General features: G+C 38.6%; 1 protein-coding gene across 3 annotated transcripts in view; it reads right to left on the bottom strand.

Annotated features, from left to right (window-relative positions):
* The window catches only part of LOC111867576, a 453,586-nt gene that overhangs the window by 150,341 nt on the left and 282,791 nt on the right, over positions 1–20,454 (bottom strand). The gene's annotated exons all lie outside the window — the stretch shown is intronic.

The following is a 20,454-nucleotide window of genomic DNA, read 5'->3' as shown; positions in this document are numbered from 1 at the left end:
TGTAATTGTTGTATTTGTTGCAGTTGTTTGTATTTCTCTGTAATTGTTGTAGTTGTTAATCGTATTTGGTTTGTATTCATTGTCGTAGGATGTCCTTATTGTTGTGTTTTGTGTACTGTGTTTTTTCGCCATTTTGTTCTTGGAGGCCGAACTGACAGGCTCCTAGCTTTTCAGATAGAATAATCGTGTTCACTGGGCATCGAAATATAACGGATAGATTTATACATACCAAATATGAATCAAATCCGTCTAGCGGTTTAGGAGCTAGCGATGGGCTCAACAATATATAAACAGAGGAAGGCATTCCAACAATACTTTTTCATATTCAGAAGCACTGGAAACGTGCAAATCGGTAGAAACACCGAGACCAACATTTTAGGGTCACAATATCTTCTCGCATAGACTGCGTACATCAAAACGGAAAACGTTAAGATCTTTTCAAAGTAAAACTATGGTGTACTGGTGCATAAGTATTAAAGTCGTGCAATTGGGAGTCATCGTTGCGTAGCAACTTCGAGCTAGTTCCTAAAGGGTCCTGACGATGGTGTATATATTCAGAATTACTGTAATCTTGAACTTTTTCCATCGTTCGGTATTCTATAAAGTAGAAGACACAACGTTTCGGAAACTGGATCTCTTTCCGTCCTCAGGTGAAAGGGGGAAGACAGCTACTCAGCTGGGCCCCTTAGAAAGAGCTAACCTCAGTACGTGCTGTAGCTAATTGTATAATGTGTGAATTAGCGACAGCGCAATAATTACTTTTTCACACATTTTTATACACATTCTGCAGTCTGCAATTAATGTATATATGGTCACTCAAGTCCTGGCTTGTGAATGAATTATTTCCAGTGGCGTAACTCACATACTTTTTTTTTTGTTCACAAAGGTATCATCTTAATTCTTGTATTAGGGTTTTATGCAGAGTTATGACGGTGTACCTTCTCAGTCTATGTGTAGTTTCGCTATAGTACCTTCACTGCTAGTGCATTAGTGCGATTTTATAATTTTCTAAACTATTTGTTATACTAATTTTATTTCACTGAGCACGGTGTTAATTTGTAGCACTTCACAGATCCTGTGGTTCTGTACCAAGGTGCGTTCAGAATGGATCAGTCAGTCTTGGATTGAAAGCGCGGGAGGAGGAATGATTACTTGCAGTTAGGATGTGTAAGTGTTCAATACATCCAATTACCAATTCAAGCCCCGTCTATAGTCACTCGATCACGTGACAAATTTTATTTATTTATTTTCCTATTAAGGCTTATTTAACTTACTATACAGTCAGTAGCTCAGAACATGTAGCATCGAGGGACTGGGTAATAGTAATGATGAAGTGAACAGGTACTTTAAGAAAGCGGTTACGTCCTAATTTAAGGTCTTACCTCGGCATTTGTCGGAAAAGGCTGAGTAAAACTATGCAAAAGCTGTGAGGGTAGTCGGTGTCCCAGTCGAGGCTCGGAGCGGGAACCTCCCGAATACAGGAAAGAAGCGTTAATGCTTGAGCCCAAATGCTTGGTAATTCGTCTGGAGTGACTGAGTAGAACTAAGAAAAATCTGTCATGACCCGACGTTTGGGCCCATATAAAGTATGAAGCTGATACAGCTTCAGTTTATTACAGCACTGGTTTCGAATTTTCTCTTTATGCCTATGATTCTATTGGCAATTCAGTATTATTTCATGAAGTGTGAGTATGGTGATTGATCTAACTTTTGAAGCCTGAGTAAGAGAGAGAGAGGAGTGGGGACGACCTAGAAAACCAAATACTCTATAGCCTCGATTCACCTAAATAATATTTAAAAAGCATTCCTACCTCACGGGAAATATAGTACTTCTCCAGCAAAAGGGCCAGTCCGTCAGTACTGTAAAGGGAAATGCGCGCTGTTTACTCTGGGGATCATACAAATCCCGTAAACACTCTGTGGGCAGATCACAGAGTTTATTAGTGTTAGATCAGGTAGAACGAACTTTTACCTCTGTACTTTCAAGGATTAAGAATACGGGGAGAGTTAAATAATGTTACAGCATAAACTTATATATTCTGGGGACTGTGTTTCTACTCTTACATTAGGTGTGATGCTGAAAGGGACAGCTCTGACAATCTTGATTTATATGCAATCTCCATTTGCATCTTCACCGAAGGGACATTCCCTTCCAGTTCACTTTAAGTAATTCAGTTTCCACATCAGACAGGCAACTGTGCTGTGTTGTGAAAGGCCGTGGAACACCGGCACGTGTTCCTGCCCACTCTCTGTTACTCGCTGCACTTTATTTTGTCTTTGGCATTATTTATCCATTTGCCCATTGAAGAAATGCTGTGCTGAGAGACATGAGTCTTCATCTCATTTGAGTGAGTGGAGGAAGGACAAAGCTTGCAAAGTTTTACATTCCAAATATTCCTCTCTCGGCAATAAATGCAATTCTGAACAATACTGTGATGAAATGAACGAGGCGCATCAGACTTTAGAGCAGTAACTGTTCACGCAATAGGAAGGTCCCTGGCATTTGCAGTTCAGGCGTATTCTGAAATGAATCGTTAAGTGCAGAAACACTGTGGCATGCGAAAAATGTCAAGTGTTGTGTTGATGACGTCCCTGATAGAGAAAATTTAGAATGGAGAAACCAAATCACACATTCAAAACCGTAAATTACTTTTTGAGAAATAATCATATTTTTTAAAGTTAACTTATAAGTCTAAAAAGGCTCTTGCAGGGGAGAACACAGTTGAAAAGATCCTTAAACAGAAGATCACTTCGAACACGTTGCTAGAGTCTAATATTACAATTCATACAGAAGCAGGGTGGAAGCTAAACTTGCATCAGTTAAGACAGGTATAAGAGGCCCGCTCTTGAGAACACGACAGTATTCGGGTCCCTTAAATGGTGGAGAATTTCTTGACCAGCTAAGGGACTATTAGCTCCTTAAAGATGACCCTGCTCTGTGGAATTAGTTCTGGGTAAGAGTGCATCCTAGAAAGCGTTGGTCAACAATAGCCATTTGAACAAATTCAGAAACTGCAAAGTTATAAGTGAATTCAAATCTGAATTTCTGGTACAACTACTTTGATTCTTGAATTACGAACCTGTATTGATCTGGTTTATCTTCTTTACTTTCGGAACGACTAATACTGCAAGTATTATAAGATATCGGAACGGGTAAGTTGTGTTACCTGTTACATGTCTACGATCACAAAAACTGTCACAGCTTGTGCATTCCAGATCCGAAACGCAGTAAACAGAGTCCCACTTGCTGCCTGCTTCATGCTAGTCCCTTGTTTTGCTTACTCTTCAACCCTGAATAACGTGGCAAAACGTTCCTCCGAAACGCCAGTTGGCTTTCAAATGACTACATGGCGTTGTATCACAAAAGATTCAACTCTTCACAATGACCGCTGTGAGAATATCAAATCCTAAATAGGGGACTGGATTTGACGTTCTGACAGCGGTGGCTATAAACTGCGATGTCTTCTGGGATGTGACGCCGTGTAGGTGGATAGAAATTTACAAATGTTTCGGAGAACCTTGCTGTCTCTATTAAACATGGTAAGCAAGCAATCAGCAAGATTCAAGAAGAGAGAACTTCCTCCGCTACACAGTTTCACGTCCAAGAAGATTATATCAATATTCTTCCTTCATTGTGCTTCCGTAAATTCTTCCTGAGCGGCCCACTTCTCTGGGTTGCTCGCTCAACCATGGCGCTGGTAGAATCCTTTCTGATGTTTTCCCTGCGCCATGTCAATCTTGCACAGAGGGCCATCCTCCTGACGGCGATGGTCAATCTCTTCCTCGATCTTTCCCTTCGGTTTTTGGCGGCGCCCCGTGGCCAGAGTCCTGTCCCTACGCCCCTTCCGCAGTCCTCCGACCGGCATTACTGTGGCTTCAACCTTGGGGACTTCTTGATGCTCCATTAATGATTGAATCATTCCTGGACCTGGCTCAATATTCTCTGTATCTGACTCCGTCGCTTCGTGGCAGGTCATCCTCCCTTTCCGCCAGGCACTCCTATTGGTTCCCACCGTCGTCTCGCATGGCTTTCGTTTCTGCGTCCATCTCTTCCCGCCAGGCCCTCATATCCTTGTGGCTGGCGTCCGCCTTTTCTTCGTTAGCTTTCATGCTGGCGTTCATTTCGGCCAGCAGTTCGATTATTCGTTGCATCTCCATTTTTTAATACGACAGCACTGTAGATATGCAATTCAGTTGTCAATCCAAGAATCACTTCAATCGATCAAATCCGACCACTTTTAACACCAGTTGACATGAATTTATAGCCGCGTTACTGACACCAAATTGTCAGGTATTTTCGGTCGTAACCACTGCTGAAGAATCCCGTACGATCCGACCCGCTAACTTCTGACACCAAAATATCATGTGTAGGATGGTACGCGCGACAAAAATGACGGGTTCTAGTTCTGATGATTGGATTTATTAGCACCTTCGTTACGACCTGTCTTAATTGCCTAATTTGCCTAAATACAGGCAATACAGAGCCATCGCTGATTTACACACTTTACATTTCGCCGCTGCACATGAACTAGGATTCTCAATCTTCGTTAGTCGTCTCCTGGCAACGGATCTCAACACAGAAACTGTAACAGTCTCACTGGATTACACACTCCCAATTATCACTGCACTATAGCACTCATAAAGCCTTCAAATCACACTTAAATCCCCACGGGCCGACCTTCTGTATTCTTCTGTACTCCTGGTTTCAATTCGCTCTCCAGCTTACGACTGGTTGACTGACTTTGAAGCTTAAAGGGTGCAGAATGCTTTAGTTGGCGTACCGTACCGTCTGGCAATGTCCTTGGACCGCCTGATCTCCATTCTGCTCAATTTGCAAATCATATGGGAAGAAACGGCACAGCACCATGTTGCACACTAACGCTTTGCAGCAGATTTATCGGCCTGTCAGTCAGATCATGATGCAGGCGTGCAGAACATTCCATGCTCAATAACAACTTCACAGGGAGTCAGAATATGGACTGGGTACATCTGACTTCGAAGATGGTCCAAAATTGGATCAATGTGAAAATTCTATGAATGATCGGGAGGGCAAGGAATTTCTCAGTTTAGAGACTAAGCTCCTGAAGAAAGATTCCGCTCCACAAAAATATTTCGAGAAGTGTCCCGAATTCTTTCCTATTTCACAAAACTAATTCGCCTTCATGTTAACTTTACTGATAAAGTAACACCAGTATAGGGTTGACTTGAAAGGATCCTGACGATGGTGTATACTGTACTTCTTTTGGCTTGTTTGGACTTCATCCATCTTCTGGTATGTAAAAGACAAAGACCACGACGTTTCGGAGACTGGATCTGTCTTCGGCGGGTGGGAAGGATAGACCTACTCAGTTGGGCCCGTTAGAAAGAGCTAGTCTCAATCATTGGAAAAACGCCGGTTTGTAGAAAACAACCTATGAACACCCGACAAACGGTTCTTTATTTCAAATTTCCTAAACGAAGGGTAAATACCGGGTCCATACCGGTTACTCAGATAGACTTGAAAGGATTCTGACGATGTTGTATACTGTACTTCTTCTGTACTGTACAACGGTTGTCGGGTGTTCATAGGTTGTTTTCTACAGATCGGGATTTGTCCAGTGATTGAGACTAGCTCTTTCTAACGGACCCAACTGAGTAGGTCTATCCTTCCCCACCCACCCAGTCTCCGAAACGTCGTGGTCTTTCGTCTTTTACACACCAGATGATGAAGTCCCAAACAAGCCAAAAGAAGTACAGTATAGGGTACATTAACGGTATATGAGCATATGGTTTCACAAATTTAAACATTAAACCAAAAAATCTATCTAAAATAAGACCAGATCTTTTGCTTCAACCACGTTCGTTCTTTACTTTTCGGAGTTGGTTGCATACCCTGTAATTATTAATACGATGTATCATTTACATTAGGATTATGCTTGTCTAACAAGTGTATGTAACGTATCATGTTACATTATGACATCATGCCTGAAAGCCACAATAGTGGAGTCGGAGCCAGGCGTCCTTTGCTAGACAACGGATCGGTTATCGTGTTTCCGCTGCAACGAAATTGACATATGTTACAACAAATAGCAGCGAATACATCGTTGCCCAGGTGGAAAATGTAAACACGTTCAAGTGACAACGCATAGGTAAAAAAACTGTTACCATGGATACGAAAAACAGAACTTCAAGGAGGTGATTCCTATCCAAGCCGCCTAGCAGGGATAAAAGGAGGCCAGTCACGGGTCAGAAACCCGTGTGGGGGCGTGGTCGAATACCTCCACCGTGACACTGCGAGTCGTAGGAGACGACAAAAGGGATATCTAAAATCTGAGACAGTAAAATACGGACTGGAGTCCCTACGGACTCGGACCCGAGAAAGACTGCGCTTGCAAGGGCCAGCAGCATATAAAGAAAGGCAGACCCGTCCTCTCGTCAGCGAGGGCTCCCCACAGAAACAAGACCGTATCTGCTCATGAGTCCCAGATGGGGCTCTACACCAAGACCTACCGACTGACTGACCGTCAGTCGCAATATGACTTTGACCTTAGTCAGAAGTGAATTAGTGTGCTTTCCAGAGACAGACATCTTTCTAGCAAGTGAGAGAGAGTAAGAATTCGAGAGACTAGTCTCGAGATTCATGGTGTTAGTAAGCAAGCAGACGTTAAGACTTGGGTTTTTGTCTTATAGATAAAGTAATCTGAGAGTGTAAAAACTGATTGTAGTTGCGACTTGTCAATATCCAACATATGGGTTCGCCAATCCAAACCCCAACTACGAGTCACTAAAACGTGCGACAATATTTTCAGCGACACTTACCTGATTACAAAAATTAAACTACAGGTATACTCGAAAAAAGAACGTTGAGAAAAATGAATAGTAATTTCCATTACATCGCAGAAATATAAGCAGTCTTGTAAAGACACGGGTTGTCACACTAATTAACTAATTGACTATGTAGTGGTAATTAAATCCTTGAAAAGCTAAATGTTAGGCAGCTAGTCAACGTTTGAAGGTCACTTCATACGGTACAGAATCTACTTCGGCTTCGTATTCGAAAGCCCTGGCTCGATTCTCCCCGACATTTCAAACACCTGACAAGACTGGCTTAAATTAGGCCTAGGCTGCTTCCTTCCTGTTGAGTAACTCGGTATTCACTGAATACCTTGAAGTTATTCGATGCTATATAATCTAATTTACTGAAATCGTCCTTAAATAAACCTAGTTAAGGAAATAAATTTAAAATAATAAAACAAGTATGCAAATAAATATGAATAGAGAACTCGCATAAGCAATATAATCTTCCACCATGACAAACGCTCTCAAGAATCTCTATAAAGTGAATTATATGTATACTAAAATGACACTACAAACCGAAAAATTATTCAACGACTTCAATGTCAAACGCACCATTTTAAAACTCTCTTTCAGTTTTCATTTACAAATAGTGGTGCAAGAAATTTTATCAAACTTTACGAGAAATATCGTATAGATTTAAAAGTTATTCATACGGTTTCGCAGATCAGTTACTTATGTTAGACAAAACATCGAAATCAGGCCAATTTACTGAACTGAGTGTTAGGGTTGTCAAAACAGCAAGCAGAAGTTTCAGAGACTGTTCTCTACAATCTGAACAGTTCTGGAGAAACACATGTAAGACAACGTAAAGAATTACCACAACATTTTGAGAACGTTATAATGCGCTCACAAATAGGTGAATAAAGCAAATAAAGCACTTAAAATGTTTAATAACACTTCATTATCGGGAGAGCATTTCTTGTCATAAGTTGATAATACAGCTCTTTCAAATTTGCTCTGCACATTATCTGAGCACACTGATATCTACCGATCTCTCACTATGGAGTATACGACAAGTTACGGTAAATGCGCCAAATATCCTGGCACATGGAATCCTTAATGTAACCAACTATGGAAAAACAAGAGTTGAACACGTACTTAATTCAATGGTAAATTTATAGGCTCACACCATGAAACTGGACAGGTTAACCTAACAAACGGCTACATCGGTTGCTAAGATAGCACAGGAGGATGATGACTAAAAGATAAATAAAATATGTTTGATATTGTACATAAACATGTACCTATCTATAACAGCATTAAAATATGTGAATGTAATCATTAACAGTATACCGTCTCACTATAGTGCGTACATGTTCAAGGAAGTGCGCCTAAGTTTCCTTCCGAAATGAGGACTACGAGTACAATAACACATAAGGTAAAAGAAAGTGTTTCACACGAAGAATGTAATGTTTGCATTCTTTCATGTTATTCTTAACCTTAAAAATATACGTTTCACACTTAAACAAATGTGTCACATGATAAAACCAACTACATAGAACGTGAATGCCGTTACGTGAAATTAATGTTAATTCGTGACTATTATTCTAATCGAGAACCATATAATTTGCACAAACTAATCAAAAGACAATTGCTAAATCAAATTAAAATTCAACATGTAAACATATACATAAATGGAGTAAATAAGGAAATATTATTTACAATAATGCAACACATAAACTGATTGATGCATGTGTTTGGTATGTAGTATTATTTTAGCTAATAGTAAACTTATTATATAACTGCAAAGACCAAGGAAAATATTACATAAATTGAAGCTTTCCCATGCACCGCAAATTAGAAGAAAACATGAAAAATTATACATGCTACACGAAATATTAAGAGTCAAGCTGCATGTATCCAAACACATCCAAAGACAAGAAAAAATAATATTAACGAAAGCATATATCTATCTAATTAGAGCGTGTAACTTGGCAAAAAAAAAAAAAAAGAAGATAAATTGAAATAATAGATATTAAGTTTAAATAATTTTAGTGAGTCAATAAACTCTATTTTATATTCGTAAGAATCAGAGAAAACAGTCTAAGAGTATAACATGATTAATATATTAAATTTAATGGATCATTACTGATAAAGTTAATTTGATAGATATCTATATCACATAGATTTATGAGTAAAACATCTTGAAATAAAACAAAATTAATCAGACGTTAGTTATACATTGGTGCACGCGGTAGCGTAGTTGGTTGAGGAACTATGCTACAAGCCGGAAGGTCGTGGGTTCGATTCCCGACGGGGTCACTGAATTTTTATACAGTTGACCAATCCTTCCAGCCGCACTCTGGTCTTAGGGTCGACTCAGCCTCTAATAGTAATGAGTACCAGAAATTTTCGTGGGGAGTACGGAGCGACCGGCGCGTAGGGCTAACAAACTTACAGCCATCTATGAGCCGACTGTCTGTATACAAAACGTGGGAACCTCAACGTCTCACAACGTTGAGGGTCTTCACGCCCTGTTGCAGGGATAAATTTACTTCTTTTAACTAATACATTAGTAAAGACTCCTAATGTCTCAGGGATGTACATATACAAAGTGTGGCATGAATTTGTCCGCGATTTCGTAATCGGCTGGTAGAATATGCGTTTGAAACAACAATAAATAAATCAACGAAATGTAATACTTTAGCATGTATGCATATGAAAATACTCACACAATTTAGTTACCTTCTTTGGATGCCTACTAATAGATTTGAACGTTCTGAAACTCAAGGTAGTTCATCACAAATATATAAAGATTATTCTCTCCTTCACAAAGTTCCTTGCCAAGCCCGTTGAAATAATTAATTTTCCCCGCACGTGAAGAATGAACATTTCAGTTCTAAAATTCAATATTTCGGGAAAAAAATTGCAGGCAATATTACTATACTGCTTTTGTTAAATAGATTTTGAATGAGGATGAAGTTATAATTCTAACATTTTTATTGTATGCCCTTCACTATCTGAGCCTTTATTTACTGCCAGGCAAAAAAGAAATTCAGAAGCTATATCATCCTAGTACGCATTGCAAAACTCAGTACCATACCTTATAATTTTACGAATAATTTGTGACTGAAATTGTGTATTGCTACAGAAGCATGGTCTCATAAATTATCCATATTAATATTACGAATATTTCTTTTTATAATATAGTATTTATAGGGTATAGAACGGGTCTCAATTAAGGCTGCTACTTTATCCTTCTAGATTATTTTGCCATTAGCAAACATTATGTGAGATGAAAAAGTTAAATAGTTCCGTCCAGTGTGACTGGGTTAAGATTTTCTTATTTCAATTATTCATGCCCTTAGATGTTTCGGTCTTCAGAGACCATCTTCAGTGGGACACCTTTACATCAATACTGTTAGGAGCCACCATTACAGTACATGTTCTACAAGTTAAAATATATACATACAATATAAATAATATACAACTGGTTGTAAAATCTGAAGTCTTTACAACTATAGCGGCTGTTCCAATACATTAAAATATTTGTAATTGGTTTGTTAAGATTCTATTGGAAATCGTAAACCAAGCGGGTTCGTGTCATCCCTCTTATTATTTCTTTTGACGGGGGCCGAATATCGTTCTCGTGAAGAGGGTTCTTTGTTGTTGTCCTGTATGTGTTTGTGGCCCGCTGTGTTGTTTAACAAACTATCTAAAAATACTTTAATGTATTGGAACAGCCGCTGTAGTTGTAAAGACTTCAGATTTTATGGCCAATTGTATATTATTTATATTATATGTATATATTTTAACTTTTAGAACATGTACTGTAATAGTGGCTTCTAACAGTATTGATGTAAAGGTGTCCCCCTGAAGATGGTCTCCGAAGACCGAAACATGTAAGGGCATGAATAATTGAAATAAGAAAATCTTAACCAGTCACACTGGACGGAACTATTTAACTTTATCATAATACGAGTATTAGTGTGACGGACCAGAAACAAATAAAAAAAAATTATGCGAGATTTTACTTACACTATACGTTAGTTGTCTTCAGGTATTAATATCACAAGGATTAGAAATGAATGTAATTAAAACAGAGGAAGGGAAACTTAGAGTATCACAGACAGCCAAATCTGCTACAGTATTCTGAAGAAAATACAGTACTTTTCCGGGTGGTAGTTGCAGACACTTCACACGATAAGAAAGGCAGTGAAGTGAACAATTAAAAGAACAGGATACATATTAGAATATGTGAAGTAAAGAGGACACAAGACGAAAACTAGTCCACATATTTAGTGACTGATATTTACAAGAGTGCAGAGAACAGAGAGGAGTTAGACAGTGAAAGCTATCTAAAGTTGCATGAACAAGACGACAACTGCAACCTCTAGTAGATGTCAATGAGGGGGATGTATGAAACAACAGATATTCACAAACAGATCCAAACTGTTATCTTCACCATTTCATGTAGCTGTGCTAAAAATTAATTTACATTAATAATTTAAAGATATTAGTAATTATATACTTACATGTGATGTAATAAACAGATAATCATGTCCATGGACTGGAACCCTTACCCAGTTTCCAACCATAAAGTAAATCTCACACTTTTTAATCAAGACCGAAAAGAAAATTATAATGGAAGACGCTGAAATCTGTCTCACTTTAAAATTTATATAATTAAACTCTAAAAGGATTAAAATAAATTTCTCCAAAGCATCTATGGACGTTCGAATCTGTCTTTACTTTCTGTCACTATTCATAACACATTCTTGGTTTACGTCTTGGAAGTTCCGAACTTTATTTAAAAGTATTGTTCTTAATAGTATTACACACGAGTGCAGTACAAACGTAATTATAAACAAGATTTTCTCCATCAAAATGAACAGGCAAAATTGAAATTTGCCTAAATAATTAATTGGTTATTGATTATATCGGCACTGCTTTCCTGCCTTTCCGCCGCTCCTTCCAATGGCTTTACTCCATTGGCGTTATCCTACATAACGGAAGGACTAATTTGCTAATCATCAAAATAGCACTTTATGGCCGAATCCTTATTATTGAAAAATAAAGCTACTTAGGAGGAGGCAAACAAGAATAATCAGGATTAATCCTTGCAGGTAGAAGTCCTATACCTCCTCACGAAGCAACTTTTCATTCTATCAGCAAAGTGGCTTTACTCAGAAACCAAAAGTTCATGTGTTCGCAGTGTCTCTGTGTTTCCGTTAACAGCATTTAGCATCTAGTGAATTATTTCCCTCTGACTCCGTCCCTGCCGAACAAATCTCTTTCCTTGTAATGCATATTACCTTTGGCTGCAATTGTGAGCCCTAACTGTTTGTGCGACATGTAGGAATATTTTTCAAACTTGTACTAGGAACGGGAATAACAAATCTTACACCTTCGATCATTTTGTTCTCTTCCGGAGAAATTTACTTTAAAACATTGAGCGTGATATTTACTTCTCGGAGGATATTATTATCAGAGATGAATTCGGTGTATTAGGACCTAATTAGGACAGTGAAAACATTTACGTAGAATACGCGACTTAAAATTATAGCACAATTGATGTAAAAGGTAAAGCTATCCCTGTAACAGACCGTGGAGGATCATAGGGTTGAGAGACATCGAGTCTCCCACATTTTTTAGGCAATCGGCTCATAGACGGTGGTGAGGTTGTCAACTTTACGCGCCGGCCTCCCTTTACCCTCAGGATGATTCCTGGTACTCATTTATGTTAGAGGCTGAGTCGACCCCTGGGCCATAGTGCGACTTAAAAGATTAGATCAATTGAAAAATCCAATGACCTCATTGGGAAATGAACCCGCGGCCTTCCGGCTTGTAGCATAGTACCTCAAACAACTACGCTACAGCGTGCCACTCTGGGCTGTTGTACTTATATAAAAATGCGTCAGTTACTGTACGTCTAATAAGATTCAATGAATAAAGTGTTGTCGGTTTATAACAAATCAAAGTAATGCAGAATTTCGTCCTCATTCTTAACATTTAGAGGTGGCACAAAACTTAATTGGCAAATTACTGCAGCGTTCGAAACCAAACATACAAATGTGTATCTATTAGCTTCGCACGTAACATTTCGAGAACAAATGAAAGAATTATCAAGAAATTTTATATCGGGGCGTACATTACAATTTTCGTTATGTTCGGGGGAACAACAACGGAGAATTTACATGAAGACTGCATTCGCTGCAAGGCACATCTCCAACTTCACTCGCTAAATACTTGTATTTATCGGAGATAAGATTTGAAACAAAAAATGTAGAAAATAAAATGCATATTCTTTCCCTCAGTCTAAAAATTAAAAAAGTATATAAAGGGTCTTACCATGCCAGAACTACAGCGTTTTGCGTAGACCTAAAAATTCTTAACTTAATTACAACGAACGAGAAACTGTCACATTCCTAATAACACTGCTTTCGGAAACCTTCTCATGTACATCCGATACCTAGGACTTTTCCATTTTCTTGATCATCTACGTGTATGTAATCCACAGCTGGCTCAATTTAGTTGGCTCGCAGTTAATTAACACTGTCATGGGGTTCACGTTTTTCTCTGCAAACAACTGTCAGCTGAACCCTATGTAACGCAACACAGCATACAGTTACGTTGGTAACATGTTTAGCAAAACCGAACGAAATGTTTTCAGTTACATTTTTACATGGAGGCCAAAGTTGTAAGATATTTAAGTGGAACAAATCTGTATCTTGAAAACAGAGAGAATGCTTCAGAGCTATCATGGAATGTCGCCAAATGTCAAGTGCAGAGAAGCGAAGTTCAATATGGCGAAGTAGTGAAGTACGTTTTCGAGGCGGAAGTTTTTGCTGAAACAAGATTGAAATGTTCTACCTTACTCCTGCAGAAGTCAAACTAAAAAGAGAATTAAAACACCCCTCCTTCCGAAGTCACAGCTTAAACGTTAAAACTTCGACTTTGCAACTCTAAAGTAAATCTTGCAGTCCTGAACATACAAGTGATATATCTGTGTGGAGGCAAGTAATATTATAATCGCAGAGTGGCGTATGATAGGCAGTCAGCCCATGTCAAGTCCTGCCCTGTTTACATTACTCATGATCCTGGTTGCCTTCACTCCTTGTTTTGCTCATTGGCTAACGTATATCATAATTATACATCCATGAACACGGAAAGTTTGAACATGGGGTAGTAATAAAAGAGTAATAAATTTAACAATGATGGATTATATACAGGTAGATATAGACGGACGGATAGACAGATAGATAGGACAGTAGACAGATGCATAGATAGGTAGATGACAGAGAGATGGATGGATGGATGGATGGATAGGTAGATATGATAGATAGATGACAGAGAGATGGATGGATAGGTAGATATGATAGATAGATGACAGAAAGAGATAGATGGATGGGACAGTAGAAAGATGCATAGACAGGTAGATGACAGAGAGATGGATGGATGGATAGGTAGATATGATAGATAGATGACAGAAAGACAGAAATAGATGGATGGGACAGTAGAAAGATGCATAGATAGGTAGATGACAGAAAGAAAGACAGACAGAGACAGAAATATGGATAGGAAGATTGAAATGAAGTAGTCTGTTATTTTTATGGACGCTTGTGCATCCTTATTACAGTAAACCCGTTATGATTTGACAAGGCAACTCGAAAACTCGCTCTTTCACAAGATGGCTACAGATTTTCATCCTACGAGGTGCTTCCCTCAGGTCGAAAGGACTCCAGCACCACCTACGTTTCACAATTCTTCATGCCGAGTCACGTTTGGAAGCCTTGTCAATACAGTTCTGTGGGGCAACGTTATTTCTTCTGCAACGAACGGGACGGCGCTGAGTGGGGCGGGAGGGGCCGCAAATTGCTTGGTTTTCCGGCGTTTAGGCGCGGGGAGGGGGGGTTGTGGTGAAGTAATTTGCATCGGCCACACTACAATGTTCAATAGCACTGCGTAACTTGTTTAATTAATGATTTTTATTTTGGGATCGCTGTGAACACTGAATGCATCCTTAAAAGTGTGACTGACTACATTTTAAGGGAACATCTCCGGCGGTCCAGTAAGAAAAGGGAAGTTTTTGTTTTCAAAATGAAGTCACTCATTAGACTGAAATTATTTTTATAGTATACGATCAAAATTATAATGAAGATGTTCTTTGAACTTATCAATTTTAAGAAATTTCTCAAATGCGTAGATTCCCTCAGGTTCTGTAGCCTACCGTTTTCATGAATATAGAGCACCTTCCATTATGAGCATCTTCCGCAATGATGCACAACCAGCGGCCCGCAAACAACGAATGGTACGTTACACGTGAATAAATACGGATGCATGCACATTTACTATGTTGTTCAATTCAGATGTCGGCACTACATAAAAATATATAAATTCATAAATTCTAAGGTGAAGTTCTTCGGCGGTTCAGAACTGTGTTTTACAAATCTGTCACTCAAAAAATTGCCATTTCGGGGCCAGAGCAAGGAAAATTTAACAGTTTTCTTATACTTCTGTCGACAAGGACGATGTCCCGTCCTTGGGTTTCAGTTCCGACTGTCGGTGCTTCAAACACAATGATTCATCGTCTGTAGTCACAGTATTTTAATGGAGTGTTCTCTCTGTGTCCGGTCTAGAAAACCGAGATTAACGGCCGTGCGTATCCTTTCCGCAGACTACGCGACACCCAATCTCTGCAAAACGTTTGTACTAACTTGGCCGAAAAGCGGCGGTCACTCGGTCGGTATAGTTCGCTTGGGACTACAGCCGAAGAAATATTTCAATTGGAGCAGTGGCTTTCACCTTACAGTTTCGATTCAAGCTGCTTACGCCGTACATTATATCAATGCGCTGTGAGTTTGTGAGTATGGTTTCTTCTACTGTGAGTTCTGTTGATAAATAATTTGAAACAAAGCGTTTTAGCTTGCTAATGTGCTGAGCTATACCGCGGATAGTTTTTTTTTAATTCGCATATTTTGTTTGAAGATTTCAATGACAAAGTAGGGAGGGAATACATTTCCAAACCAACGATTGGGAATGAGAGTGGGCATGAAATTAACAATGATAATGGAGTTAGAGTAATAAACTTTGCCACATAAAAAAATCTTACTTTCAAAAGTACAATGTTCCCACATCGTAACATCCATAAATTTACTTGGACATTTCCTGATGGGAAGATACACAATCAAATAGACCATATTTTGATAGATACGAGACGGCACTCAAGTATACTTATCCGATCATTCAGGGCAGCAGATTGTGATACTGACCACTACCTGGTGGTGGCAAAGCTTAGGGAAAGACTGGCAGTGAGCAAACAAACAACACACTGAGTTCATACGGAGAGGTTCAATCTCAAGAAATTAAATGAGGTAGACGGTAAAGACCAGTATCGTGTTCAAATCCCAAATAGGTTCGCAGCCTTGGAAAACTTGGGAAAATATTAGAGAGAATATAAAAATGTTTGCCAAAGAGATAGTAGGTTATTATGAATCGAAGAAGCATAAGCCATGGTTCGATGAAGATTGCTTAAAATTATTAGATCAAAGAAAGCAGGGCAAACTGCAACGGTTACAGGATCCAAGCGAGTTAATGGGGATAATCTGAACAATATAAGACATGAAACTAGCAGGCATTTCAGGAACAAAAGAGGGAATACCAGAAAGACAAAACTGATGACTTTGCAATGAACAGTAAGAACAAGAACATTAGAGACAGGTATGGAGGAATAAATGACTTTAAGAGGGGTCACCAGCCTAGCATTAACTTTTGCATTCGTCAGATATTGGAGAAAAATGGGAGTATGAAGAGACAGTACATCGGCTATTCATAGACTTCAAGAAAGCCTATGATTCAGTTAGGAGGGAAGTTTTGTACAATATTCTGACAGAGTTTGGGATACCCATGAAACTAGTTAGGTTGACTAAAATGTGTTTAAACGAAACGTATAGTAATGTCCGTGTAGATAAACATTTGTCTCGTAAATTTCCTATCCAGAATGGTCTAAAACAAGGAGATGCTTTATCGCCACTCCTTTTCAACTTTGCTTTAGAATACGCAATTAGGAAGGTTCAGGGAAAGCAGATGAGACTGAAATTAAACGGGACACATCAGCTGTTTGCCTATGCCGATGATGTGAATCTACTGGGTGATAATGTAGATACCATAAAGAAAAACATACAAACTTTAATTGACGCAAGTAAAGAGGTTGGTCTAGAAGTGAACACTGAGAAAACTAAGTATATGTTACTGTCTCGTCACCAAAATGCAGGGCAAAATCATGACATAAAGATAGGAAACAGATGTTTTGAAAATGTGGCACAATTCAGATATTTGGGAACAACGATAACAGATCGAAACCTGATTCAGGAGACTGAATTCGGGTAATGCTTGCTACCATTCAGTCCAGAATCTTTTGCCTTCTCGTCTGCTGTCCAAAAACATAAAAATTTGAATATACGAAACTATAATTTTGCTTGTGGTTTCGTATGAGCTTGCAACTTGGTCTCTGACATTAAGGGAGGAACACAGACCGAGGGTGTTGAGGAGAATATTTGGACCGAAGAGAGATGAAGTGAGAGGAGGTTGGAGAAAACTGCATAATGAGGAGCTTCATAACTTGTACTCTTCTCCAAGTATAATTAGAATAATATAATCATGGAAGATGAGGTGGACAGGGCATGTAGCACGAATGGGGGAGACGAGGAATGCGTATAGGATATTGGTGGGAAAGCCAGAAGGAAAGATATCACAGGGAAGACTAAGGTTTAGGCGGGTGGACAATATTAAAATGGATCTTGGAGAGATATGATGGGATGGTATTATTGGATTGATCTGGCTCGGGAGAGGAACCAGTGGAGGGTGTTTGTGAACACGGCAATAAGCCTTCGGGTTCCATAAAACGCTGGGAAATTCTTGAGTAGCTGCAGAATTGGCGGCTCCTCCAGAAGGGCTCAGCTCCATGAGTAAATATGTAAGTAAGTAAGTAAGTAAGTACGAGTAATTCGCATAGTGGGGGGAGGAGTCCAGTTGTGTCCACTGATTGGCCTATTGTACCTGCCCCGGGTGATTAACTACTAATTGCTGAGATTACTTTTCGACCCTTAAGGTGGAAGCAAGGCGTTATGTACCACGAGTTCCGCCTTTAAGAAATTAACATCCGTGGATGAGAAAAATGATTTCCTGTCATTAAAAAAAATGTTTCAAAGAAGTTACGTACATCTGTTAGAGGGAATACAGAAGCCGTCCATGGAGAAATGTTAAAATAAAGTGTGTAAAAGCCCCCAGTTTTGCGGCGAACTTCGAATTTCCTACCACGAAGCAAGATGTATTATGAAATTGGATATGTTACAATTCGGGGCAAGAGCGCCGGATTCGTAACTTAGCAAGAAGGCCGAATCTCTGCCTCGTAGCCCTGAGAGATGGGAGTGAACGGACGAGAATTCAAACGTACTCAACTCTACTAATGAGATTAAACGCCGTGCCCAAGTTAGATTGTAAGTAAGTTACTTGCTGCTTCACGGGTGTGTATTTCATGCCTGTTGCAAGTTGTTAATCTGTATTTACACTTTGGCAAATTAGGTTACTTAAGTTTGAAGTTGATGTAATTAATAGTATTATAACTATTATACTTGTGCGGACTTTAAAAACTGGCCTCGGACTGTCAAACAAGGACATATGTAAAGAAGGGAGTGAATGTTTTTAATTAAAGTACTGCCTTCGAATTGTACAACATATTTGAAGGTGCGAAAACATTCTTAGAATGTAAGAAAAACTCGGAAATCCTTCAATTCCTGACAGTATGAATGTGTTACATAAAAGTATAATATATAGAAACATGTTCAAATATGCTTTCTTCATGTTCACAGCCGTGAAAACCTCAAATCTTACATGCTTTCCATTGTTTATTAAGAAAAAAAAAAGGATTTCAGATTGAAGTATCAGTAGTTAAATAATATAAATGAGACAACATGTTAGCAAATTGTAACTGGAAGCACCGCTAAATTCTTATATAGACTCTTCAGCTGACATACTTCACGTTTCTTAATATCTTAAAGTCCGAAATAAAAATAGGTTTATAATGTTATATTTTCTGCAGTTTAATAAAACTTCGCTTAATACCTATAAGAGAGAAAAGAGTATTAATGATAAACACTTCTTAGTTCAAATCGACTTAACAGAAAGGCGTAACTTGAATGTACAGGCTTCAGTGTTACACAGCTTTGGATAAAGTTTGTGAATATCTTTTATTCGGATATGATTCAGTAAGTAATCTAATACTGATCTTTCTTTCAAAATTTAACTCACTTTATATCATATGAACTAATCTGATTACAGATTTACTGCCAGTGCTAATATTTATGTTTCATTCAAGATGTTTATAAAGAGGACTGTTATGTCCGTGGATTAAATTCAAGAACAATTTAATGACATGTCATGTAAGATGAAGACATCCAATTTCATGACATATCTAATTTCGTGGCACATCACTCCATACTAGCCACGAAATTGCATTTGTGGCCTACGTTCAACTTCAACTGTTCTCCTTAAATTACTTTTTACAGAGTTGTTAAAAGCTGCGGAATACTTACATAAAATCGTTACGAATTCAGAGTGTTGCACCACGAAATATGAAATATCACAAGATTGTATTTGCTAGTCCCGCAGAAATATCCTGGTTTTGTAATTGTGACAACGTACAGGTAAGCAAATCACTGTAACGTGGGGGGGGGGGTGTAGCAAAACAACAAATAAACCTTCTATTTCAATGGCGTTGTTTCCGTGGTGTTCAATATTTCCCTTAGTGAAGCACACACGTCTTTGCGTATGAAGCCTTTGGGGTACACGTGAGCAGTTCAGCTAGTCACAGAAAGACACACTTTCATGCCCGCAGTTAGCACCTATTTATTCTGTACTTGGTTGTTGTTGATATCTGCAAAACCCTACACATTTTATATAAATGTGGCAAACTCATTTAACTGATCTTTTTTTTTTCTTGAAACATGAATGATAAACAAATTGGAAAGGATTTACCATTAACGACAAAATTAGTGCACGTGCTACAATAAAAATATATGGATGGCATATACTTCAGTGTGCTGTTATCATTTACGTTATGATGTCCCTAAACATAATTTGACCAAAGACTTGGCAAAGTTACGACGAAAAGATAATTTTCTTTACGCTGCGGTTCCATTTACATGATTTTACACTTCCTTCACTGAGACGGTGCAGTAAAGTAGCTATGGAAGATTTATCTAAGAGAATATCGATTCCTGCCGTTTCTGAAATATTCGACAGGTTGAATCATCCAGCACATTGTTAAAATCTTTAGTCGTTTATGGAGTTTTACTTCTGACACGTCACTTAATTGGATTCAAGAATGAAGAAATAAATTTGACAAAATTTGCTGCCTATGATTCCCTGTTGCCAAGACTAGTCTCATGTCTCTATCATAGATATTAATATTACATGCACCCTCAGCGTTATATGAATGATGTTTTTAAGTTACATATAGCTATACTGTCTATATTATTAATGTTATGTTTGTAAAACATTTGCATTATTTCCGGATGTAAACAAACTTTTGTAGAACATAAGAGAAATTACTATTTATGTGCCCAACTTCTGAAATTCCCAGTATTGATTATACTGTGCGCTGGTAGATACTGGCCA

This window comes from Cryptotermes secundus, unplaced genomic scaffold (assembly GCF_002891405.2).
Source record: "Cryptotermes secundus unplaced genomic scaffold, Csec_1.0 scaffold480, whole genome shotgun sequence".
NCBI lineage: Eukaryota > Metazoa > Arthropoda > Insecta > Blattodea > Kalotermitidae > Cryptotermes > Cryptotermes secundus.
This window is presented reverse-complemented; position numbering and strand designations above follow the sequence as displayed.